The sequence below is a fragment of the Mustela erminea genome, chromosome 8 (assembly GCF_009829155.1).
Source record: "Mustela erminea isolate mMusErm1 chromosome 8, mMusErm1.Pri, whole genome shotgun sequence".
In the NCBI taxonomy this organism is placed as follows: domain Eukaryota; kingdom Metazoa; phylum Chordata; class Mammalia; order Carnivora; family Mustelidae; genus Mustela; species Mustela erminea.
Window position 1 is genome coordinate 55,687,438 of NC_045621.1, and position 25,970 is coordinate 55,713,407.

General features: G+C 43.6%; 1 protein-coding gene across 7 annotated transcripts in view; it reads left to right on the forward strand.

Moving 5' to 3' along the window:
• Positions 1-220: 220 nt before the first annotated feature.
• Positions 221-25,970, forward strand: part of TANC1 (tetratricopeptide repeat, ankyrin repeat and coiled-coil containing 1) — a 232,017-nt gene continuing 206,267 nt past the window's right edge. For 6 of the 7 annotated variants that reach the window (XM_032355651.1, XM_032355654.1, XM_032355657.1 and 3 more), the window contains exon 1: positions 526-607. The gene's annotated coding sequence lies outside the window, so the exon portion shown is untranslated. Of the gene's footprint in view, positions 608-25,970 lie in introns of all 7 variants that reach the window. The other variant, XM_032355656.1, reaches the window with a different exon arrangement.

Sequence of the window (25,970 nt, forward strand, 5' to 3'; positions counted from 1 at the left end):
AAATTCAAGAAAGCCACAAAAGTCACCGTGAAGCATCCACAAAAACTTCAGCTTAATTACTCCCATATGTCTTCTTTGGCTGTTTTCAAAACGCGGCAAGAAGGAGACGCCGTGTCACTACGCTGATTCCAAAGGGGTTGAAAAACGACCATTCATCCAATCCAGGCCCGGAGGGGCCCAGGCGCAGCCTCGAGAGATTAGCCCCCTTGGGGGGCGCTGGAGACCCGGCCCGCAGAGGTGAGGCGGGAAGGCGCTGCGCCCGCGCGGGGCGGAAAGTTCGCGCGCTGCGTCCCACCGGGTCCCGGGAGACGCCGCAGCCCGCGGCGGGGAGGGGCGCGGGAGGCGCGGCCCGGGCGGGCGCGCGAGAGGAAGGTGCCTTCGGGAACACGCGCAAGGGCGGGGATTCGCGCTGCCAATGAGGCCCGGGTGTGGGCCGTGCGAGGGTGGGGGACGGGCCGGAGCGCAGCCTTCGCTGTGGCAGCTGCCGGAGCAGTGGCCGCTTCGGGAGCCGGAGGAGAGGCAGCGGCGGACCGTCGAGCTGGCCGCGCCCCGAGGCCCGGCCCTGGGGTGGAGAACCGCACCGCGGAGTTGGAAACTTTCCCGGCAGGTAACTCCCGCCGCCCTGGCGCCGCCGCCGGCCTCCCATGTGTCCCGGGCAGGGTCAGCTGCAGCGGCGCAGAGGGAAGGAGAGGGTCCCGCAGAGGAGGAGAGGGAGATGGGGAGAGTGGAAAGGCATGTGGGAAAGTTTCTGGAGCTTGTCTCCCCCGCCAGCCCCCCCTCGCTGGGCACACCCGGGAGCTTTCCCGGGATAGGCTTGGACATGTTGGGCGCCCGGGCCTTGGTCCTGCCGGCTCTGGAGAGTCGGCGCCTTCCTTTCGCGGTCCGGTCCGCGCCGGACCGAATCGCCCCGGGCAGAACTAGGGTGCGGGGGCACCGGGGACGCGCGGCAGCACGCTGGAGTTTCGGGACCACCCCCGCCCGGCCCGCCTCCTCGCCCCCTTTCCCTCCTCCTGTGTAGCTCGCGGGCTTGGCAAAGGCTCGGGCTGCGCCTGGTACCTGGGGCCGGGGAAGCGGAGAGAAGCGCGCCTGGCACCGCGGGGTCCAGGGCGCCCCCGGAGTGTATGGGAGCTCGGGTCGTGAAGTTGCCGGTTGAACTTAAGCCGGAGGGCGGAGTGGGGGTTGTGGTATTTCCCCAGTCTGGGCTGAAAGTCTGTTGCTTCCCTTCCCAAACACAGCTATTAGCATATCCACGTTCTTTTATGTGTTTGGGGGGGGGGGTAGGATTAGACATTGAGGGGGAGCTGGGAAAGACGATGATTGTATCAAGATTGTGATTTCCCTTGTTCGTGGGTAGTGTAGAGTGGTCACTTTTGGAGGAATTTATGTCAAGGCTCACGTCTTACTGGAAGACTTTGGGGGTGCGGGCGCTCAGCGCTGGGGGCTTGGAGGGCTCCCGCTTTGGCGCGACACCTTTCCGGAAGGGCTGGCGAGGAAGGAAGCCCTAAGCATTGTGTGGCGTATTTGGAGACAGAAAGGTCTCGGGATCGGTAGTCTCAAAACTTACTTGACTTATTGTGTAAGGCTCCGGGAGGAAATGCAGGGGTGCCCAGGTAGAAACACCGCGTCGCGGCCAGGGGTTCGGAGGACATTGGCCTCGGCTACAGTCTTCCCCTCCAGCCGAGTTTTGGCAGCCCCAGATCATTGTGCCTTTCTCTGGTGATGAGACTCCTATCGGTAACGCTGTCCCTGCGGGAGTCGACCAGCGGAAGGTAGGAGGGCACTTTCATCTTGAACTTGACCCTAGGAGCAGCGCCGTCTGGGCGCGTTACAAGGTAAAGGCAAGCTGTATCTAACCGTGGGATGGGCCTCGAACTCTGGCACGGAAGAGAAGTTCCTGGCTTAGAATCTTTGAGAAAGGGTTTAGGACTGCTGAGGTCACCAACTCTGGAAATGCCAGACCACCAGACTGCAGAGGTTAATAATGTGTTTGGAGGGGGTGGGGATGGGAGAGGAAAGGAGAAATCCAGTTAGTTGGTACAGAGACATGGTATTCCTCTATAGAGGAAATGAGGGAAATCTACTCTCCCCAGATCCGTTACCCTACTTTTCCCCTCCCCCTTCCTGGGTCATCTTTATTCCTGGCACTCCAGGGATGGGGGAGGGGAAGGAGAAGCAGCGGTTGTGAAGCTCCTCCGGCCAGCTTGGAGGTATTTTAGATCTGCTACTCCTTAGGAACGTTCCTGGATTTTAACAGCTGTTTCTTGATTGCTGGGAATGAGAGAATTTACGAGCGACTGAGAGATGGTCATTATAGTACAGTCTGAATGTTTCAGTCAGCTAATCTACTTAGAAATCTCACCAAGGACCTTCCTGAGAGTATGCCAGTTTCTGCAGAGTTTGTCAGCCAGAATGTTTGGTAGATGTCAGTCAGAACTTGTGGTAAATACGTCCTGGTGGTATTGAGATGAAAAGTATGCAGGGATAAAGGAAATACGGTATCTGACATCCTTCAGGACTTCCTCCTAGCGTTGCTCCTGTTACCTGCCAAGTGAACTTGGTCCAGGCTTCCGGACTGTTCTGATTTGACAATAAGGGATGGGAAATAGTGTCATCCATTTTAGAGGAGGCAGGAAAGTCCAGAAATAAATGTAAGGTTACTTTTTCATGACCCTGTCTTTCAGCTGAGATGCCACAAACTTAATGCTGGGACTTGAAAGCAATGTTTTTCTGCCTTCCCGGTTTAACCACCAGAATGTCCAAATTATCATAATTTTTGTCCATAGTGGAACTAAGGCATAACTGATTCATAGTCAGCCCTTTTCTGCTTCCCATAAGAGCCTGTAGAAAAAAAGAACATTTTGTCTCTTTCACCACACACGATTTATTTGGGGCCATACTGGGTTTTTGATACTGGGTGATTGAGGGCACAATTTTGAAGACAATGAAATTGTCTTGATTAAACTGTCCATTTTTAGGCAATATCCCCTTCAGAGTGCTGATTAATTCTTTATCTCCCAGGGAACATTAAAACCAGTATCCCTGGGCTGCTAAAACTATAATCCATATTATAATGATGCCTGCCGTATGGCATAGCCGGAGGTTAATGTTATGTCAATGTTTCTTTTAGACATTTCTAACCCAATTGTAAAGGTTTTGTCTAGGCTGGGTTGAAAGTAGGCTGTGAGCCTCACAGTCAGAGAAGTGGCTTTATTTTTATCTTTCTGATGAAAAGTTTAGTTTAAGTTGTTACAGGAGTAAAGTTCACAAAGGCAAAATGAAGCAGAGGATCTGTGTGTGTGGGTGAGTGAGTGTGTGTGTGTTTATCTGTGTGTGCACACTCATATTGCTGGGGAGGGATTTTAGTTTCTAGGATAACTTTGTTTGACTGTCTTTTAACTGTGTATTTTCAGTGGTGGAAATAACCTCCTCCCAACCAGTTTATAAAAATGTTTTCTGTGCAAGGCTCCAACACCTTTCTGGGCCTTTTTTTTCCTCATCATTGTCATCTCTAAAATGGAATTATCTTTTCAGTGCTCAACTTCTCTCTGAGAGTTAGAGAAATGCAGGCATTCCGTAACCAGTGCTGTAGTATTGGCACAGTGCTTTGGAGTTTACAAAGGGCTTTACCTACATATTTTCACACTTAATTCTCAGTTTAGTAAACGGAGGCTGAGCCAGTTAGATCAGTTTACTGGGTATCATCTATAAATTGTGGAGTTAAACTTGAAGCTAGATCCTCTGATTCCCCCCCCCACCCCCATTTATGGAGTCACCTGAGAATTGGTTAAAACTTGACAAACAGGGCGCCTGGGTGGCTCAGTGGGTTAAGCCGCTGCCTTCGGCTCAGGTCATGATCTCAGGGTCCTGGGATCGAGTCCCGCATCGGGCTCCCTGCTCAGCAGAGAGCCTGCTTCCCTCTCTCTCTCTCTGCCTGCCTCTCTGCCTACTTGTGATCTCTCTCTGTCAAATAAATAAATAAAATCTTTAAAAAAAAAAAAAAAACTTGACAAACAGACTAATGTTAATATGTGGCAATTTCTCATATTTCATTTATGGGTTATTCTGGTTTCAGGACCCCAGGGTTAACATCTATGCTTTGATGTCAGAGATTAAAAACAGATCAGTGATAATGGTAATAAAACTTTCTCCCCAAAGAGAGTTTCAGAAATTCACATACCTCAAACTAATCATTTGTTTATTTTCAACTTCTCTTTTATTAAGTAGGCTTCAGGGTCTAGTGTGATTTATAATCCAGACTGGTAACCCAGACAGCATTCTTAAGGAAATCACTTCTCAAATCTGTATGTCTTTTTTAAAAATAAGAAATGAACATATCATTTGCCTTTTATCTTGGTATTTCTTAGCAGAATTACAAAGCCTGGATAAATGTCCCTTTTTTGGTGTCATCATTCTTGGGTTCTTTCTACTGATGTCTGGATAAGTCTAATTTTGCAGCACTTTCTGTGCTACATAAGTTCTTAGGGAAGAATGCTGTTGGTGTAACAGTAAAGAAGTAAGGATTAGGCAGCAGGTGACCCATTTTCACAGGGACTCTAAATGTCTGTCCTGTGTCCTGCTTGCCTGCTTAAGAGCAGAGTGAAACTTGACACTCATTTGAAAGCTGGTATGGATTTTCTTTAAAAGGTTCTAAAATAAAATTATGTGCAAAGCTACAGGCCCTTTTATGTCTGAACAGCCTGTCCATCTTGAGCTTTTTAAACTTATTCTCAGAAGACTGCCTCTTCGGAATATGAAGCAGTGGGGTTTAAACCTCAAAAAAAGAGTAGTTACCCAAGAAGTACTGATTGACTGACTGGAAAGGCTGCCATTTCCAGGTGTGTGAGTAGAGAGCATAAGGAAACACTATTTGCTAATGAAGTTGAGGGAGACTTTGTTATCAGTGTACCTGAAGGGAAGTAGTGCAGCAAAGCAGAAGAGCTCCTGGTTTTATTTTTTTTAAAGCAGAAGATTGGATTTTGAACGATAGAGGAAAACTTTTGGTAAAAAGAAGGCTGTCAGGAAACATTATCTTGTGGAAAGTGAAAGGGGTTCTGGTGTGGTGTGGCTATGGTACTGATGGCGGTTGCTCTTCTCAAGTAGATGTTTAAGGGCTCTTGCAGGTACGTGTGATCAAGAAGAATATTCTGGAAAGAAGAGCCTCATAGGCAAAAATGTCAAGGACAAGGAAATTGGTGCAGAGGGATGGTATAGTCCCTGGATTTTACCCACTGATTTTTGCTGCTACCGTGAAGGAATTTATTAGTAAAAATCTTCCAGCCACAGTTGTAGGTAAATGTGAACCGAGTATATATATGTTCAGTCATATAGCCCACAGCCACCGTGACTCACCACCTTCCCTGCCCCACCCAGCACACCTAGGGTTACTTGCCTGTCATGAATAATGGCTTATTACTTCTTTGAGTCCAGGTGGGGGGTGGGGCAGTCTCTAAAGAACACTTGGTTATGCTCTCATGCATATATATTCATGCAAAACCAGGATCTTTTATTACATGTGCTTTTGAAGAAATGTGAGAAAGGTTTGACATACAAGGGTACATACAATTTGCGCAGTTTAAAGCATAGTGTATGCTTATGTAATGTGCTTTCTCCCCCTCCGTCATATTGGTATATTCTTTGGCACTGTTTTAATGGCTGTTTGGTAAATCCATTACATATGTTAACATAATTTATTTAACCAGTCTATTTGGATGTTTAGTTGTGTTGAAAAGTATCTCTTAGGCTATCAGAGCCCTTTGGCTCAGATGTGGTTTACTCATCATTAAATTACAGGGCCCACATAGGGGCACCGGCTGCTGGTAGCTTCAGAATCTCACATCATCAAGAAACGGACTCTTTGCTCTTAGTTCCGGTTTGGGAAAACCGTGGAGAGAACCGGATTGGCCTGATGCCACCCAAAGGACAGTTACGGTTGGCAGTCTCCATTAGACCCACAAGATGGGCTGTGGGGAGACAAAGTGTCCCACAGAGAAGGGGTTCATTGTTAATGGAAGAGGGAGGGAGCAGGCTAAACAAAAAGAGCTAGTTGTTTGATGCAGGATATGTTACCAAAAGTGGTATTGCTGGTCATAACAACATACCAATGTACCAGAGGGTAAGAACGATTTTAACGCTCCTGTGATGTACACCCTACAGTCTTGAGACTTTTCCACATTCTTTGCAGATTTGAATTGCTGCATAGACAGGCGCTTGTATAACAGGATATTGAATTACTGCAAAAAAGTTGGGAATTGGTCATTATTATCATGTATCCCATTATACTTCCCTCTTTTGCCATGCTTTATTCTAAATTACTTGGGGTTAGTGACATCAATTAGTAATGTTTATTGAGTGCTTGCTTACTCTGAGCTAGATGTTTGAATAAAAAAAAAAATTAGTGGAAATGAGACAGTGTAGTTTTTTCTTTCCCCACTGTCCTGTGTGCATAGAGTGTTATACCAGGGATGGTTTGTTGCCCAAATCATAGCATTCCGCATCCTGGCCCCTTTTGCTTCTTGTGGTTTAAATCAGCTACTCTTTAGTTGATCCAGAAGTGGAAATTGGAGCTGGGCTCAGCTGGCTGGTTTTTCTGCCTGGGCTTAGGCTCACTCACACTCTAATGGTTACATGATTCTTTATGGGGACCACCACTATAGTAATTTCCACATTACTTAGAATTGTCATCTTGCTTTTGATGAGTTTTCCATTGGCCATGCACTTCAGGGCACGTCGGGTGTATCCTCTGCCCTAGGGAGTGAATCTTGATAAAGTCAAGTCATCTTTAGTAATACCATACCTCTTGCTAGTGACTGATTAATGAATATTTATATGACAAGTATTAGGTACCACCATATTGGGAACTGAATGTTGTCGGCAAAATAGAACAGGTTGACACTCTAAGGATCATAGAGGACAACAAAGATGGATGTGCCTAAGAAAACAGTGACCTTTTCCAGCTGCTGAATGAACTAACCCTGAAACCACTGCGACTCGGAACAGCTTTATTATTGTTTGAGGCCATTATCTCCAAATGGAATATGCTAGTCCATCCAGTCTGGAAAGGAAGGAACTATTAGAACTTTTTCCAAAAAGAAAAGCTTTACTAATGTTTAATAGATGGCTGACACTGGTTGGTATACCTGAAAATCTCCTGTTACTTAGGTTACATGAGAGATGAGTGGGCACTTTACAACCTAGTGGAATTGCCAGGGGTACTCTCATTTTTATTCTTGCTTTTGGTGAACTCTATCCATGTATATGGGTTTATGAATTATATTACCTATTTTTGAGTAAAATGACTCCCACAAAATGGGCAAATGGCTTAAAAAGATTCTTGCAAAGAAAGCTTAATGGTAATGATTTAAGTTTATAGGATGAAGAAAGTGTCTTTAGGAGATGAGAAAATGACTTTTTTAATGAATTTTTAAAAATTTTTTATTTTACTTTTTAAAAATATTTTATTTATTTGACAGAGAGAGAGCACAAGCAGGGGCACCAGAAGAGGGAGAAGCAGGCTCCTAGCTGAGCAGGAATCCCGGCATGGGGCTTGATTCTAGGACCCTGGGATCATGTCCTGAGCCAAAGGCAGATGCTTAACCGACTGAGCCACCTGGGTGCCCCTTTTATGATTATTTTTTAAAGATTTTATTTATTTTAGAGAGAGAAAGTGCCAGCTGGGGCTCAGGGAAGAGTGGAGGGGGAGGGAGAGACTCTCTAGCAGACCCCCCACAGAGCCTGTTGAGGTATTCCATGTTAGGACCCTGAGATCATGACCTGAGCCGAAACCAAGAGTTGGAAGCTTAACTGAGCCACCCAGGCGCCCCAAGGAAATGACTCTGAACTCAGTAAATTGGCAGAAAAATTGTGTATGGATTTGTATGAATAAAAATAAACTTAAGAATACTGTTTGCATCACTCTTACCCTTTAAAAAGTTTTTAATGGATATTTTATAATGTACATACTACATTATACACATGTAATTCATAACCCCAGAGTTTTAATTATGTATAAATTATATGCAATTTACAACATGTTGGGGGTACATGTTTAATTTTTTCACCTTTAGGGCTACATGGCCAAAAAGTTTTGAGACTGTGTTTTCGTCTGTAGTTTTAGAATTGTTATTTGTAGCTGAAGGCACAACTGATGCAGGGACCGATAAGAGCCATGGCTGTTCCCTTTTACTCACAGCTTTCAAGATTCTCCACGATATGGTTCATTACTTTCCTTTCCAGACCCAGTTGTCTTCTGTCTCTGCAAATGTCACTCAGGTCCTGCCCATTCTGTAACTGTCACATACTGTGTATCAGTTTTGCCTCAGGGAAGGCTGTCCTCCCCATCCCCCACTACATTTTCTTTTCTTTCTTTCTTTCTTTTTAAAAATTTTTTTAAAAAATATTTTATTTGTTTATTTGAGAGAGAGATAGCACATGAGCCGGGGTGTGTGGGTGCAGTGGGAGAGCGAGAAGCAGACTTGCTGCTGAGCAGGGATCCCAACATGGGGCTCAATCCCAGGACGGGAGATCAGGACCCAAGCTGAAGGTAGATGTTTAACCTACAGAGCCCCCCAGGCGCCCCTTCCCACCCTATTTCCATTGTCCTTCAAGCTCAAATACTGCTTTGTTATTAACATTTTCTCGTCTTCTGCTTCTGTATTTGCATGGTTGGTTCCTTCTATTTAATTCCCCTGGGGAGCATTACTTGGACAATTACAGTGTTTTTTTCCTTTTTGCCTTTTATAAGGTGCTGGCCTGCTTGCTTTGCCTATGGGTTCGTAAGTAGACCCCATACCCAGTGTGGGGCTTGAACTCACCACCCCAAGATCAAGAGTTGCATCGCATGCTCTAACAATGAAGCTAGCTAGCACCATGGATTGTAGGCGTCTTGATGGTTGGAGTCCTGCCTTACCTTAGTCAGTTTTTTAAATTGCTTGTTTCCCTTTCTTGGGAGCAAAGGGAGGCAAGCAGAGAACACACAGTTGTTAAATTCAGCTCTGTGCTGGTTACTGGCTGGCAGGGAGGGTTCCTCTCTCCTCCAGCCCTCAACAGCCTTCGGCCGTAGAGTGCTCATATACGTCTAAGGGATCTGAGGGCAAAGAATGCACATGGCTAAGATGGGAGGATCCTGGATCCAAACCCGGCGAATTTTTATACCAGAGTTTTTTGTCTGGCCTCATATGTGTTGTCCACAGTTAGACATTGTTTTCCTTTCATGTGGGAACAGTGACATGGGCGCACCCGGGAAGCTCTGCGGGCTGACGCTGCAGAAACATCACGGGCCAATGCTAGGCAGGGGCAGTCAGTTCAAAGGAGAGTCTCCTCCCCAAAGCCTGGAAGATGTGTTGTATGAAGCTCTAAGTGCCCATGGACAGTGGGCTGCCTGCAAGTCGCACCAAGAAAAATCACAGGGGGACTCCCATGGGAGGGTCTGGCCTGAGTGTCCCTGCTGGAGGAGGTGATGGACTTTACATGGTTCAGCTGAATCGAATTACATGTGCTGTTATTCTCTCCATGGTAAGGATAATTGAGGGTTGACAAGTTGTTGGCTTTCAAGTTGAGCCATGTTAGATATATGCTATCATGATGGAAAACAGACATCTCTCCAGGGTTTTGAGGGTCAAATGACAGAATGTCTATGAAAGGGTTTTGAATGTTGTAAATTGCCTCTTTGATGCAAGGGAGACATCAAATTTTATTGTTCCCTTATAGCAGTGACTTTGCACTCAGATTTCTTTGTTAGCCATTTTTGTCTTCTTTTAAGTGTGTTCCCCAAGAGTTTTTAAGTGTTGATGCTTTTAAATGGAATAGTACATATATTTTACTCAAATGAATTGCAGATATTAGTCAAAAGCTTGCTTTTACACTTTTAGCCATAGAGTAGATAGAATTTTTGATAAGGTCAGTCTGTCTTGGGATGTAATTTGTTCAAGTACCCAAAAGACCCTTTATAAGAATAGGACCACTTTTGGTGCTTAAAAATGGCAGTTTGGGGGACTTTGAGGTAAATTGTTAGAAGCCCTTAAGAATTACCTGAAAGACAGTCAAAGAGTTTTGATTTCAGGTTTTGTTTATTTTTGTGTTTTGTTACTGTGAAGCCAGTAACTTATTCTGAGAAGTCATTGGTGAGGGTTTGAGGAGTCTTTGAACTGTATCAAGGAAGTTTCGAAAGTGAAAACATGGTGTGCTTTGACAACTTATGAATTTGAAATCTATTCCGTTGTGGATTTCAAAGGAAATGGATTTGAATAAGTAAAATTTAACTCCACTGAGGGAAATTTGGCAGTGGCAATTTTGTGTTATACAAAGAGTTTGATTTAGAAATTAAACATGTTAAAGAGTCAATGTATACTTATTGATAGATGCAAAGACAGAAAAAAGTGAGAGGTTCCTAAATTGCAAATAGATGCAATTATTTATTTTTTATTATTATTATTTAGGGTTCTTGGAGCATGTATGTGACTTAAGAGAGCCTTACTTCAGAGTAAGTTAGCTGGGTAAAATAGCAGTTCCCAAAGGGAGTTCCATGGAAACTGATTCTCAGGGAATTAGTAGATGTGATGCAGTGCTAAAAGGCTCTGTGTTGAAATAAGTGGGAGGATCTGGGTTAACCAAAATAAAATAGATCTCTTTATTTTTAACTGCAAGACTTTTGAGCACCATTCTTTTTTTTTTTTTTAAGATTTTATTTATTTATTTGACAGGCAGAGATTACAAGTAGGCAGAGAGGCAGGCAGAGAGAGGGAGGAGGAAGCAGGCTCCCCACTGAGCAGAGTGCCCGATGTGGGGCTCGATCCCAGGACCCTGGGATCATGACCTGAGCCGAAGGCAGAGGCTTTAACCCCCTGAGCCACCCAGGTGCCCTGAGCACCATTCTTTTTAATGATCCTTGTGAATCTCCTTGGAGGGAAACAAAGTTTTAAGCATTTCCCAAATACATTGAATTGTAGAAACTTTCTTTTGCAAAGCATCTTTGCCTGAGAACAATGTTGGATGTAATTTGCTGAAATATTTTTATTTTATTTTATTTTCTTCAAGATTTAAAGACAAAATTTTAAGTAATCTCTACACTCAGTGTGAGGCTTGAACCTACAACCCTGAGATTGAGAGTCTCAGTTGCTCCACTGACTGAGCCAGCCAGGTGCCCCTAATTTGCTGAAATATTTTCAAGCAAAGCCTAGACATCCTAACAAACTTTAGTATGCATTTCTAGCTAAGGACTTAAAAAAAACCCTACCACCTCATTATCACTTTTCATAAAATTAAGTGATTTCTTAATGTCATCGAATTGTTCCCCAGATGGCATTTGTCACCATTTCTGTTTTCTTGGAACTGAGATTTGATCAAGGTTTTCATAGTAGCACTGTGGGGTTTTGTTGATTTTGTCTTTTTAAATGTAGAATGATGCTATCTCACCACTCCTTCCTTTTCCCTTCTGACTTTTAGAAGAGATCTTGTATGATGTCCCATATGTGGTATTGTTTATCTTGTCCTTTGTCCTCTGTATTTTCTAAAAATTAGAGGTTAGATCTCAAGGCCTGGTTTAAATTCAGGTTGAATATTTTGGGAAAGAATAGGTTCTAGACTATGCTTTTCTCTTCCCTAGGATTTGGGAACAGGCATTTTAATTTAGCAATTTATATATATATATATATATATATGTATATATATATATATATATGCTATATAAATATATGTAATGGCTTAGAGTTCACTTGGAAATTAATTTTATTAGTATAACAAGGAGGTATAAGCTTAATTTATTCCAGTTGTGGTTGGAAGCGTGGTGTTATTCTGAATAGTTGGCCTGGTTGAATGGTTATAATTTTTCAGTATATTTTAAGATTATAAACCATGTGCCTACTGGGTAAAGTGGCTTGAGCATTAAACATTTTTGGTGGTTGAATTTTATTGAGAATGACAGGGTATCTAGATGTGTGGGTGGCTCAGTCAGTTAAGTGTCTGCCTTCCGCTCAGGTCATGATCCCAGGGTCCTGGGATCAGGTCCTGCACCGGGCTCCTTGCTTAACGGGGAGCCTGCCTCTCCCTCTGCCTGCCCCCTGCTTGTGCTCGCTCTCTCTCTGACAAATAAATAAAAATCTTAAGAAAAAATGACAGGGTATCTGAGTTGTAATTGTAAAACACGATTCTATAAAGATTTATTCTAAGCACATTAATTTAGTAATATGCATTAATTCTACCTCTACTGGATAAATTCTAACAGAATATTTTTCTGATAAATGCTTATGCTAATTTAAAGTACAGTTATTAATCTAAGCATACCCTCAGGGTCATAATTTTATATGTACATTGTTTAGAAACTCAGACACGTAAATAAAAGTTCCTATTATAACTGACTTTGCTAACTTAATTTGATATTTAAGTTTTTTTTCCCCTTGATATCCTTCCAAGTACTTGTATGTCTGGGAAAAATTAAACTCAAAGAAATTTTGTGTGTCTCAATGAAGAATAGCATGGTGTATATAAAGTAACCTTGCATGATGAATGGTAGCTATCATAGGTAGTTCCCAGCACATTCTTGATTTAATCCCTTAGAAGGCAGGAATACTGTTCTATATATTAAAATTTGTTTGTTGTGAATAATAAGGTACCTTGGATAGTAAGTACTTTGGAACTATAGTACTACACTAAAAATACACACAGAGTGCTCTCTTTTTTTCCTCCTTAAAAAAAAATACAAATATATAAGACTTAGTGAAACAAGCCTGATCTTTGAAGCCTAGTGAACTGTGGTTTTGTGTGTAATTCTGGGCAGCTTCCTTGACCTCTGTCTTTTTATCTGTAAGATGGGGGTAGTAATCCTGTTTCATAGGCTTCATGCCAAGACTGAAGGTGAGAGCCTGTATAAAACGCTCACCACTACTGGTGATGAGCATCAAGTGACATAATGGGAGTTCAGGGTCACTGTATTGTACACTTGAAACTAACATGGCATGCTCTGTTAATTGGAATAAAAAACTTAAAAAACAAACAGACAAAACAATGCTTAGACGGTGCTTGGCTCGTAGGTGTCGAAACACACCCTCTTCTCTCTTCTTTTGCTCTTGACTATATTTCTAAGCTCAACTTTTTGGATCATTCGTTGTATGGAAGTTTTTGTCCAGAGTGTTTCTATTTTTATTTATTTATTTTTGTTCTTAGTGTTTTAAAAATTGCTAATTTTAAGATACTTGTTATGGAAGTCTGGATAAGACCTTGATTTCAAGATAATTGGTATAGTTTGTTGCTTATATTAAAACAATTAGATGTTTATATGAAATGTTTTGAACAAACAAGTGGGACATTTTTAGGGGGTAATTTTCAAAGCAGAAGGAACCAGAGAAGAAAGGGTATTTTTTAAAAAAATATTTTTATTTATTTATTTTACAGACAGATCACAAGTAGGCAGAGGCAGGCAGAGAGAGAGGAAGGGAAGCAGTCTCCCCGTTGAGCAGAGAGCCCAGTGTGGGGCTCCATCCCAGGACCCTGGGATCATAACCTGAGCCGAAGGCAGAGGCTTTAACCCACTGAGCCACCCAGGTGCCCCAGAAAGGGTTTTTTTTTTTTTTTTTACGTAAGTTGGCTTTTTTTTTTTTTTTTAAGGTTTTTTTTCTTTTTTAAGATTTTATTTCTTTATTTGAGAGAGACAGAGACAGAGAGAGAGAGAGCATGAGAGGGGAGGTCAGAGGGAGAAGCAGACTCCCCATGGAGCTGGGAGCCTGATATGGGACTTGATCCTAGGACTCCGGGATCATGACCTGAGCTGAAGGCAATCGCTCAACCAACTGAGCCACCCAGGTACCCCAGAAAGGATATTTTTTTAATTGGCATGAGGGTATTGCTAATAAATGGTCTGGTTTTAAATGAAAAACAGTATTTTACAAATCCATTTATTTACTAAGGATTGTGAGAACATGAGAAGCTCTGCAAAGTTCAGAAGAGTTTCACTTGAATGTGGCTTAGAATAAATAATACACTTTATCTTAGCTGAACTAAGCCTGTAGCACCAGACTCAATCAAGTAACACGTGTGTGTTTATGAACAGGGTACTGGCAGCCAGAAGAGCAGCCGTCCTGCAGTGGAGTGGGGCTGGTGCTTCCCTGAAGGGCCTCAGAGCTTCACAGTGGGGACGAGGGGAGCTTCTCCTTCCTGACCTGTGCCCTGTTAAAGACTCATGTAAAGGGAGAATGACTATATCCTAAGTTCTGAATGAAAGAAGTCAAGGAACACATTTTGGAGGCTGCTTAAATAGACACTTATGGGTCTTGACTCCTTGGGATTTTGGGTAAACCAAGAAGTCTCCTCCAATAAGCTGTTCCTGAGTCTTGGGACCTGTGTTTTCTAAGACAAGGGCTCACAGTGCTCTCCGCCCAGGCAGCACCTGTTCTCTGAGAAAGGAACCTGATTCCTTAAGGGCACTCAAGTCCTGTGCACTCGAACTTGTTATACTTTTCCCACTACCATTAAGTAACAGTTTTGTTTATCCCTTCCTTTCTGAAATGTTTTATTTAAGCAAGAGGGACCCCTTAAGCTGTCCAGCTCCACATACCGAAAGTCAAGCCGGAAAGAATCAGAGAGCGTGATTCCCCTCTCCCATCATGGAAAAAGGGAGGAGATGTCATTTCTAGAGGGTCAGTGATTGAGTTCCAAGCAGTTGGAACTTGCAAAGGCATTTCACCTTCACAGGGCTTTTTTGCTTCCTTTATTAAGAGCAATCTTAGGGCGCCTGGGTGGCTCAGTGGGTTAAGCCGCTGCCTTCGGCTCAGGTCATGATCTCAGGGTCCTGGGATCGAGTCCCGCGTCGGGTTCTCTGCTCCGCGGGGAGCCTGCTTCCTCCTCTCTCTCTCTCTCTGCCTGCCTCTCTGCCTACTTGTGATCTCTCTGTGTCAAATGAATAAATAAAATCTTTAAAAAAAAAAAAAAAGAGCAATCTTAGCTAGCTCAAGGAATATAATATCCTTATGAGTTTTAGAAGTAAGAAGGGACCATGAAGATGTTAACTGTTTAACAAATTAGAAACTATTTTCATTTGGTGGAAGTCTTGTAATAATTTTTCCAACAAATATTTCTCGAGGGCGGTCCATTGCGCCCTTCTGAGGTCAAGGCCCAGCTCTGCCTCAATCCAAGGAGACAAGTGCATGCATAGTATCAGTGATAGAAGGCAGGTGTGCAGCAGGACAGTAGAGAAGGAGGGGCAGAGGAAGAAGGAGGAGGAAGAAAAAGGGGAGTTGGTGGTCAGGGAGGACTTCAGGGAGAGGGTGAAGGGTGCGTTATACCTTGCCAGGCAGGGTAGGGGGTGAGGGGCTGTCTGGGAGGGGGCAGGAGCAGCAGAGGCAGGGAGGCGTGAAAATACAAGTCATGTTTGGGGTACTGTTACTAGAACAGATGGTGCTTGGCATTTGGGTACCGTGGCAGGGAGGAAAGGGCCAGATTGCAGAAGGCCTTGCATGCTAGGCAGAGAAGTATGGATTTGATCCTGTAAAGCAAGTGATAGCTGTCACAGGTTTTGAAAGCAGGGAGATGATGTAATCAGCTATGTTTCGGGAGAAAAGCTCAGGCGGCGGCGTGGCGGAGAGACTGGCTCGGGCACAGATGGGCAGCAGGGCTCCCTGTTATGAGGCTTTTGAAGTAGGTCAGGTGAGAGATGATGTTTGGGGCCTGCGCTAGGAGGAGGAAGAGTCCCAGTGTCAGTTCAGTACCTTCTGTTGTGCATTCGCTCATGTCATTGCTGCAGAGCACTTTTCATGGAGTGCGGCTGTCCTCACCCTCATTTTGCAGAGAAGGAAAGGGGCTTAAAGTACCCTGGCTCCACTAAGATGTGCTCGGGTCGACAGCCCTGTGCCACCGTGCTTTCACAGCAGAGGGAATGAGAACGCAGAGGAGGGTGAGCCTGGGAGATGATTTTTGCAGCAGAGTGGAGGCCGATCCCAGAACAGAGTAGGACTTCTTAGCCGCTGACTCAAGGTAGATGGCAAAGCTGTTTCCAGGCAAGGTGGCAAGGTGTGTGTGCACAATGGGTGATAGCCATGACCAGGGCCTTGCTGAGGAGGTGTGGGGCAGGGTTTAGGGCCCCTCGGGGATACCCTTTTGAAAATTCCCTATGGCCAGTTGGAAGTTTGGTTCTTGGAGGACATCCTATCCTCCCTGTGGGAACTCCTTGAAGTCCTTCAGGTAGGCCTGGACTAGAACTTCTACAGGAGGAGATGAGTAATGAGCCCTTCCTCCTGAGCCCCAGTCCTAAACAGTGCTGCACTGCACTTAATCCGAAGGGCCCTTTCCAGCCCGTGCCTGTTGATGTTTCTGTTGGTCTGGAGTGAGGGTTGGCAGTCTGCGTTTCTTTCAGGATTCTGGGATCCTGGAGTGAGCCAGGCAGGTGGCAACAGGACTGGACTGTTGAGAATGTTTGGCTCTGTGTGGCTCAGGCTGTCTTTTCACTTTACTTTTTTCGGGGCCTTTCAATAGCTCCTTATATAACATGATGTTGATCTCTGGTAAGAACCAACACCTTGGAAAACTGCTTCTTTTTAGCAATGTTCAGACATTCATATTTAATTTTGCCAAGGCTGTTTTTTAGTTATTTGGATTATTCCAAGACTTGGGAATGTGAGTACTCTTGAAGGTTGTTTTGGGAATTGAGTGACATCAGGTCCAAACACCCAGGCCTAAACCCAGCCTTACGCCCTTAATCCTGGGAGGGAGTGTGAGACTCGGGAATCTGTTTCATCCAACAAGTCTTCAGCGCCTGCTTCTTCCACTTGGCCACGTACTGAGGGCTGACCATGCAGTGCATTTCTTTTGAACCATTACCTACCGTATCCTACCTTGCCTAAAGAGGTAGGCATTCTTGTTTGGTTGTGGCTGATAATAGGAGAAAAAGGGTTTTTTAGGTTTTATTTTCAGCCTGTGTGTCTTTTGCGTTGATGTCTGGTTACCATTGGGACAATTTCTGCTGCTTTTTCTCTCTGAGGAAGTAAGGTTTGGGTTCATTAACTGCTTGCTGCTGAGTGGTTCATTTTTCTCCTGTGTGGGAGGGAGGAGCAGCCTCATCTTGTGTTTCCACCTTTGCTAAATGCCACTCCTACTTTCTGTGCTCCTTATAGGACTTCTCTGTCCCATATTCTAATCCCTGTCCTGGTGGAAAGCATAGAAGGGGAGCCACTTGTTCTCTGATTGGTTTGTGCAATCTCTGACTCGGTGCCAGGCTCTGGGGTCTGTGGTTATTCTTAGATAGTCCGATTTCATACCCTTAGAGGCCGTGGGAGTGGGCAGTCTTTGCTCAGCTTGCCGATGAGGGTCCGTCCTTGGCCCTGGGGCCTCCTGGCAGGTTTCCAGGAGGACTCTGGTGCCTGCTCCTGCAAGCTGCTCTCTGTCCTGCCTCTCACCCACCCATGGCCCTTTCCAGGGGTGGCTCATTCTCTGCAGAACTGGTCAGCTTTTAAATCCTTTATGGGTGCAGGCCCAGAGGTCGGTTTTAGTCAGTGGTTATGGGGACTGTGGATACGGCTTGGTTGGGGGTGGGGAGAGAGGAGGAGTGCTCGCTGGGAGAGTGAGCTGGTGGGATTACGCGGGGATATCACGGCTGCTTACTTAGGCTTGTCCTCTTTATTGTGAATGGCTCCTCAAAGACCCTGCCTGAGTGTGCAACGTGCACATTCGTGAATGCTGTAGGTGAGATTTGCTTGTTGATGACCTCCTTTTTGCTTTCTGCTATTTTGGTCCTGCATTCTAGGTTGCTTTTGGCTGACTTTCAGGGGGGGATTTGGGTTACCCACAACAGTTATGAAGGTGTCCTACCCTTCAGGACTGCCTAGTTGACCTCCTCAAATGAACTTTCAGGATCAGAACGTGTGGCTAACTGCTGAATGGAGAGATCAGTGATTCTGGAGTAAAGTAGACTTGCTCTCAAATTTTCGCTCCCCTTAATGCTTTTATTTTGTTTTATTTTTAAAGATTTTATTTATTTATTTGACAGAGATCACAAGAAGGCTGAGAGGCAGGCAGAGAGAGAGAGAGAGAGAGAGAGAGAGGAGGAAGCAGGCCCCCTGCCGAGCAGAGAGCCAGATATGGGGCACTATCCCAGAACCCTGGGATCATGACTCCAGCCGAAGGCAGAAGCTTTAACCCACTGAGCCACCCAGGCGCCCCACCCCTTAACGCTTTTAGACAGGTTTCTTAACTTTAGGGCCTTGGTTTCTTCATCTGTAAGCTGGTTATGGTTGGTTTCTTCATCTGTAAGCTGGTTAGGGAGGAGTAGTGTTTGTGTGCTACATCTAGAGGAGGGTTTTACACGCTAGTATGTGTTTCGGAGCTTCCTTTCTCGTCCTGGCTTGATTCAGTGTGCCAGATACTGTGCTAAACTCTGGCAGGCGCAAAGATTAATGCAATGTTTTCTTTCCCAGAGACATTTAAAATCTAGTGACTGGGTTTGATTTGCACAAATTTATTCTGAGGGAGGATAGGCTGTGGGGGCAGCCACGCATGGGAGCATTTCCTCTGCCCTGAGGATTGGGAAATCCTTGCTTTCTGGAAGCAGGTTATACCTAAGCCCTCTCTTGAAGGACTGAGTAAGAATTAAGCAAGCAAAGGAAGGTGGGATGGGTTGTTGTTAGAGCAATAGCATGAGCAAGGCATGGAGTGTTTAAGAGAACTGTACGCAGCCTGGGTTTGGTGGGAAGCAGGAGGTCCTGGGAACGGAGCCTGGAGAGCCTGGTGGCCTTTGCTGAGAAACTTAGATGTAAAATTTGCTAGGATGGAAAATCAAAATGTAAGGAAAAAGAGTTACATAAATAGTGTTTAATAGCATTGTTGGGCATTTTTATAGCACACGGTCTGAATTAAATAGATTAGTGCGCAACTGTAGGAGAGAGTGATCTGCTGGTGTTAACAGAATGAGGTCAGTTTATATGTGCTCTTAAGGAAAAACTTCTAAGAATATTTTTAAATGAAAAAGATATATATGCACAGGGTGTCTTTGGAAGTACATATCTGTATATATAAGCCACGATTTTCTTTCTGACGGATGCAGGACAGTCATCCATTTTACTGAAGACCCTTTCGTACCACTTGTCCATTTTTCCACATGCATGGATTTCTTTAAAGAAGGAAAATACTGTAAAGAAATGACCAGTGTTGTACTTTATCAGGTGAGGCAGAAACCAAGCAGCAGTGTAAAAATAATGTGGGCTGCTGCTCTATAAGGCTATTATGCAGAATGCTAAATTATTTCATGCTCTGACAATAATCCCATTCATTTAGAGTGTTCCGCTTCCACATACATTACTTCAGTCAGAATTAATCACTTTCCTCTGTACTTTCACAGCAATTAAAATGTTTTAAGAACTGTACATGTTAGATGATGCTCTGTAAAGTTTGGAAAAGGAGAATATTACTTCTTTAATGCAACATCCGTGGTTTTATTCCCGTCCATTCTTTGTATATGAGCCTTTGTGAAAAATACAACGCAAATGCACATTTACTTAATGGACTTCTCTTTTTATATGATTTCATGTGTTTTGCTGAGCGTTGTGTAATTGTTCTCCTTATCTTCTTGAAAACCTACTTTTTTGGGGGGGGTGGGGGATGAGGTGGTTCCTTTCTCTGTGGCCCCTGTGACTTACTCATGCTTACATGCTATCACAGGTGTGCTGGTTTTCTGGGTTGATGTTCATCTCTAACTATATCCTCAGAGCTACGATGCCCCTTTGTTACCAGACTGCAGGGCATGGGGAAAGGACTCAGCAAGTAGTTTTGAAGGAATGGTTGTTCCTTTTGGGCTTTACAACAGCATTTTAAGGGCAAGAAGGGAGATACGTGCAGTTTTCAGCCAAAGAAAGAGATTTGGGTTATGCAGTCCTCAAACTCACATAGCAGCAACCTGTAAGTAGCTGAACTCAAACTTGAATTCACTTCTCCTGACCTCAGCCATTTTCCCACTATTACTGAAATCAGAATTTTCAGTAGGTTTTGCTGGGAAAAGAGATGGTGGGGTTCCATTTAGAATGAGTGAAGAGGATTTTGACCTTTTTGAAAAATTTAATTGCTCTGGTGTGTTCTGGCAATGGGTGAAATTGGTTCAAACCCCAGCAGCCTCTTTGACAAGCTGTGTGACCTTGGGCAAGTTACTTAACATCTCTGGGCATTAGTTTATAATTAGTTAAGTAGATCTAAAGTGTGTGTGGGTGCCTACCTCCACAGGGCTATCATAGTACACATAAAGCTTTTAAGATGGTGCCTGGCACATGCTAGGGACTTATTCAATGCTAATATAACTTTTTCTTCTCATGGTTTGGTGAAAAAGAATAACCAGTGTTTGTAAGGGTAATTGGGAAATGAGTAGTCTACAGTGTTGGGGGAATAAATGGGGATAACTCTTCTGGAGGGCAATCTTTCAATGTGCAAATTTACAATATGCCAGCTCTTTGACCTAGAAATTCTAGCTCTAGAAATTTATGCTAAGAAGATAATTTTTTTAAAAATTTATTTATTTGACAGAGAGAGAATTCACAAGTAGGCAGAGAGGTAGGCAGAGAGAGAGCGGGGATTAGAAGTCTCCCTGCTGAGCAGAGAGCCCGATGTGGGACTTGATCCCAGGACCCTGAGATCATGACCTGAGCTGAAGGCAGAGGCTTAACCCACTGAGCCGCCCAGGCGCCCCAGAAGATAATTTTATAAATACATAAAGTTATATTACGTGGGTATTCAATGCAATATTGGTTAATAGCAAAAAAGTGGGGAAACCAAATATTTATCTCAAAAGGAGCTTGGTGATAAACTTGGTGACCCATACAGTGGAATAATAAGCAGCTTTGTGAAGACTGAGAGGGAACTGAATGGGGGGATGTGAGAAGATGTCTTCTTTCCGCTGTTAAGTTGAAAAACAGGCTGTAGAATAGTATGCATGCCATAATCGCACTAGTGCTTTTTTTCTTGAAAGTGTGCATTATTTAACTGACACCTTTGAGGGTCTACTGTGTGTAGCTTGTAGCCCCATTTAAATGGATTGTGAAGGTAGAAAAAAGTCTGGAAGATCTTTGGGTGATAGGATTGAACAGCCTGCCCTATTTTAAAAAATCAGTTCTATACTATTTTTTCCTAATAGAGGAACCATTTACATGCTTCACCCTGGGATCCGCACATTTTATTTTTATTGTTTTATTATGTTTTTTGAGAGAAAGCATGTGTGCCCAAGCAGGGGAGGCGGGCGAGAGGGGCAGAGTGGGAGAGAGAGCAAATCTTTTTTTTTTTTAAAGATTTTATTTATTTATTTGTCAGAGAGAGAGCGAGAGCGAGCACAGGCAGACAGAGTGGAAGGCAGAGTCAGAGGGAGAAGCAGGCTCCCTGCGGAGCAAGGGGCCTGATGTGGGACTCGATCCCAGGACGCTGGGATCATGACCTGAGCCGAAGGCAGCTGCTTAACCAACTGAGCCACCCAGGCGTCCCGAGAGAGAGCAAATCTTAAGCAGACTCCATGCTCAGCAGAGCCCAGCACGGGGTCTGGATCTCCCCACCCTGAGATCGTGACCTGAGCTGAAATCAAGAGTTGGACGCTTAGCTGACTGAGCCACCGGCTGCTCCAAATTAAAATTTTCTTCTTAAAATTTTAAAAACGTGGTTACTAAAGCTCTCTCTTGGTTTGTCTAGAGAGAAGGAATTGTCTTTTGTCCTGACTTGTGTTTCCTCCATAACAAATAGCATTTGGTGTCTCCTGCGCGAATGAGTGTGCTGGTTTGGTAGTGATGATTCAAACATCAACTGTGTGTTTGACATTATCACTCTTAATCATTTAAAGGGTGCTGAAGGAATTAAATCTTTTTTTTTTTTTTTAAGATTTTATTTATTTGACAGAGAAAGAGAGATCACAAGTAGGCAGAGAGGCAGGCAGAGAGAGAGGAGGAAACAGGCCTCCTGCCGAGCAGAGAGCCCGAGGAGGGGCTACATCCCAGGACCCCGGGATCATGACCTGAGCGGAAGGCAGAGGCATAACTCACTGAGCCACCCAGGCGCCCCGAATTAAATCATTTTAATATGAAAAACTTTTTTTTTTTAAAGATTTTATTTATTTATTTGACAGATAGAGATCACAAGTAGGCAGAGAGGCAGGCAGACAGGAGGAAGCAGGCTCCCTGCGGAGCAGAGAGCCGGATGTGGGGCTCGATCCCAGGACTCTGGGATCATGACCTGAGCCGAAGGCAGGGGCTTTAACCCACTGAGCCACCCAGGCACCCCAATATGAAAAACTTTTCAGGTGGTTTGGGCAAAGTAACTCTAGTATATTTGACTTAATCTAGTTTAAACTTTCAAGGGAAGTTTCTGTCTCAGTACAGTGGAGGTTAAACTATCGGTGGGTCTTAGCCTTTTTTTTACTTCATGGTTTGTAGATCACAGAATAGATTCATTGTTTTGTAATTAACTGTAGAAGCAGGATCTGTTTGTGCGGAGAGGAGAGTGAATGGAAGGGGAGACGGGGTAGAAAGGAGCAAGGTCGTATATTTTAGAATGCAAACTACATTCGTTTTCACTGAGAATGAAGAAAATCAGTCTAGATGTTCATATCTCAATTTGAGATCTTCATATTGAAAAATGTTGAGTTTTTAATATTTTAGATTTGCATTCCTTTAGGAAAAACAACTTACAATCAAGTTGACTTATTTGAGGGCTTTGTAGTATTGTTTTGCTAGATCATATCTGATCAACTTTACTGTATTAGGGCTTGAAAAGATACTTTAGATTTTAAAATTGAATTCTTGGCATTCTATATGAATCATATCATAAAAGAACTATTATTTTGAGGAGAAAATGGATCTCATATATATATATATATATATATATATATATATTTTTTTTTTTTTTTAAAGGAGTGGTACGAAATGTATGTTTAAGTCTGCTTTCCAGTTTGTTGGAACAGATGACACCAGTGTCATTAGAAAGATGAAAGGCTGGGAGCTGGACAGAGCAAAGTGAATTGAAGTTCTGCCATTTCCACACTGAGTGACCATTTCCAAGACCAATCCTTGCCTTGCTGGTTGTGAAGACAGAGAGACAGTGCATGAAATGTCTGATCCTTGTCCAGTTAAATGTCCAGCACATATGAGTTCCTTCTCCACTCTTGCGGTTGAGATGACAGTTCTTTCTCTGTGTTGACACCTGTGTGTGCTATGGTCCTAGCTGGAGCTGGCTAGCTAGCTGGTGGGCCCAGTGCTGCACCCTGAAATGTTAGGACAAGCTGGAATTTGGTCATTATTGCCACTGAACTTTTCAGTGTAATGGATGGTTACCAGTTACCAGTGTTTGTCTTACTTTCTTTTATAAAGCAAGATACGAGTTCCCCTGAGTGCCTCAGTGGGTTAAGCATCTGCCTTCGGCTCAGGTCATGATCCCAGGGCCCTAGGATCGAGCTCCACGTTGGGCTCCCTGCTCAGCCGGGGGTCTGCTGCTCCCTTTCCCTCTGTACCACCCCTACCATGTGCTCTCTTTCTCTTTTTTTCTCTCAATAAATAAAATCTTAAAATACAAAAACAAGATTTATAGGGACGAAGTGCAAATTCCAGGGTAAAAATGTTAATCTTTTTTTTTTTGCCAGAGAGACAGTGAGAAAGAGCATGAGAGGGGAGAAGGTCAGAAGTAGAAGCAGACTCCCCGTGGAACTAGGAGCCCGATGCAGGACTCGATCCCAGGACCCCAGGATCATGACCTGAGCCGAAGGCAGTTGTTTAACCAACTGAGCCACCCAGGCGCCCTTAAAAATGTTAATCTTTGAAAACCGGGAGCTAGGCTCCTGTTATCAGGCACTTGAATGTTATCAAATCTGCTACAGGCTAGCGAGATCCTATTGGGTAATCCTCCCCACCCATCCCCAAGCCCTTGGCCAGAGCGCAGCTAGCAAGAGGGTCTGATACTTCAAACTGAAGCTCCCCAAATGGCTGGAATTGCTTTGGATCTTCCTTGGGTCTTTATAGAATGGGATAAAGAGAAAACTTCCAGTTGGATAGGTTGTCATACTAACACTTGTCTGCATTCACACTGCCTCCCCCTTCCTCTCACTAAATCTTTCCTGGCGGTGAAGGCTCTCTCCAGACCCCACATTTCTCAGGATGCTTCCCAGACAGTGCTCACTTCCACTCTGTACTTCTGCCTGCGGTAAACATGTTAGCGCAGGCACCGCTGTCCTCATCTTTGATTATGGCTGACCCGTGGGCACCCACCAGCTGTGACTTTTGCTTGTTTTTCTTTACATCTCCTACCTGGAAGCAATGAGGACTTTTAGGACACAGCTCCTGATTTTGTTTCTTCCTTTTCGTCTGGTCCAATATAAGGTTTCCCACACAGCAATTAGTCTTCTCTTCTTTACTTTTAACTAAAAAAAAAAAAAAAAAAAAAAGGAGGGATAAAAAGGATCTTAAAAAATAATTTTTTGATGTGTTCCTTCCTTCAGTGTTTTCTTTTCAGGGGCATACATGCACATGATATGTATGTTAAACGACTTGGTATGTTTTCTATTATATAGTTTGCTGTTTTACATATACATGGTATGTGTTATTTTATATTAAGATGTATTTTATAAGTGATTTGAAATGATTGTGTATCATTCATATTCTAGCCTATAGGTATAACATAATTTTTAAAACTATTTATTATTGAATTTTAAATAATACCCCAGTGAACATTCTCCTTCCACAGCTTTTGGTTGTAATTAATTAATTAATTAATTAATTTGGGGGGCTGGGAGGGGCAGAGGGAGAAGGGTAGAGGGGGCCAGAAGGAGGAGGGAGGGAAGGGGGGTTAGAGGGAGAGAGAGAGAATCTTAAGCAGGCCCCCTGCCCAATAGGAGCCTGATGTGTGGGGTTCAGTCTTACAACCCCGGGATCATGACCTCTGAAATCAAGAGTCAGATGCCTCACTGACTGAGCCACCCTAGTGGTCTTTTTTTTTTTTAATTAGTTTTCTTTTTTTTTTTAATATTATTTATTTATTTATTTGACAGATAGAGATCACAAGTAGACAGAGAGGCAGGCAGAGAGAGAGAGGGAAACAGGCTCTCTGCTGAGCAGAGAGCCTGATGTGGGGCTCGATCCCAGGACCCTGAGATCATGATCTGAGCCGAAGGCAGCGGCTTAATCCACTGAGCCACCTAGGCGCCCTAATTAATTTTCTTTAAAGTAGGCTCCATGCCCAGTGTGGGGCTTGAACTCAAAACTGTGGGATCAGGAGTCACATGCTCCACCAACTGAGCTGGCCAGGTGTCCCTCTCCTTCCACAGTTTTATTGAAAGACTTCCAACAATTTAACTGTATTAAAATCAATTTAATACAGTAGTTAAAAAAATGAAGTTGTAGAATCTGTTATTTTATTACTGTCCAAGTAATCTCCATGGTTTGGGACTGTTCTAGTTGTTGTGGGGTTCTCTCAGAATTAAATATTAAAGTATGAATGATCAAATAAACAGGTATACTAATAGGGTGTCAGGTATTTCAATATATAAAATAGATACTAAAGAACTTATGGAAATAACCTGAGTGTCCATTAGTGGATGAATGCATAAAGAAAAAAAATAGACACACAAACACACTAGAATAATATTGAGCCCTAAAACAGAAGGAAATTGCGTGGTCTGTGACAACGTGTAGGAAACTAGAGGGCAATATGCCAAATGAAATAAGCCAGACAGAGGAAGACAAACAATGTACGGTATCATTTATATGTGAAATCATTTCTAAAAAGAAAAAAAAAATTCAGACTCGTAGCAAGTAGAAAAGTAGTGGATGGGGGTTGGGGGAATAGATTCTGGCAAAATAGGACAAACGTTCAGTTATAAGAGGAGTAAAATTTGAGAATCTGGTGTATAACAGGGTGACTGTAGTTGATAATACTGTTTTATATGTAATTGAAATAAATTTGCTAAGAAAGTTAAACTTAAAAGTTCTCATCAAAAATAAAAAAAGTAAATATGTGGAATGATGGGTATGTTAACTTGGGGGTAG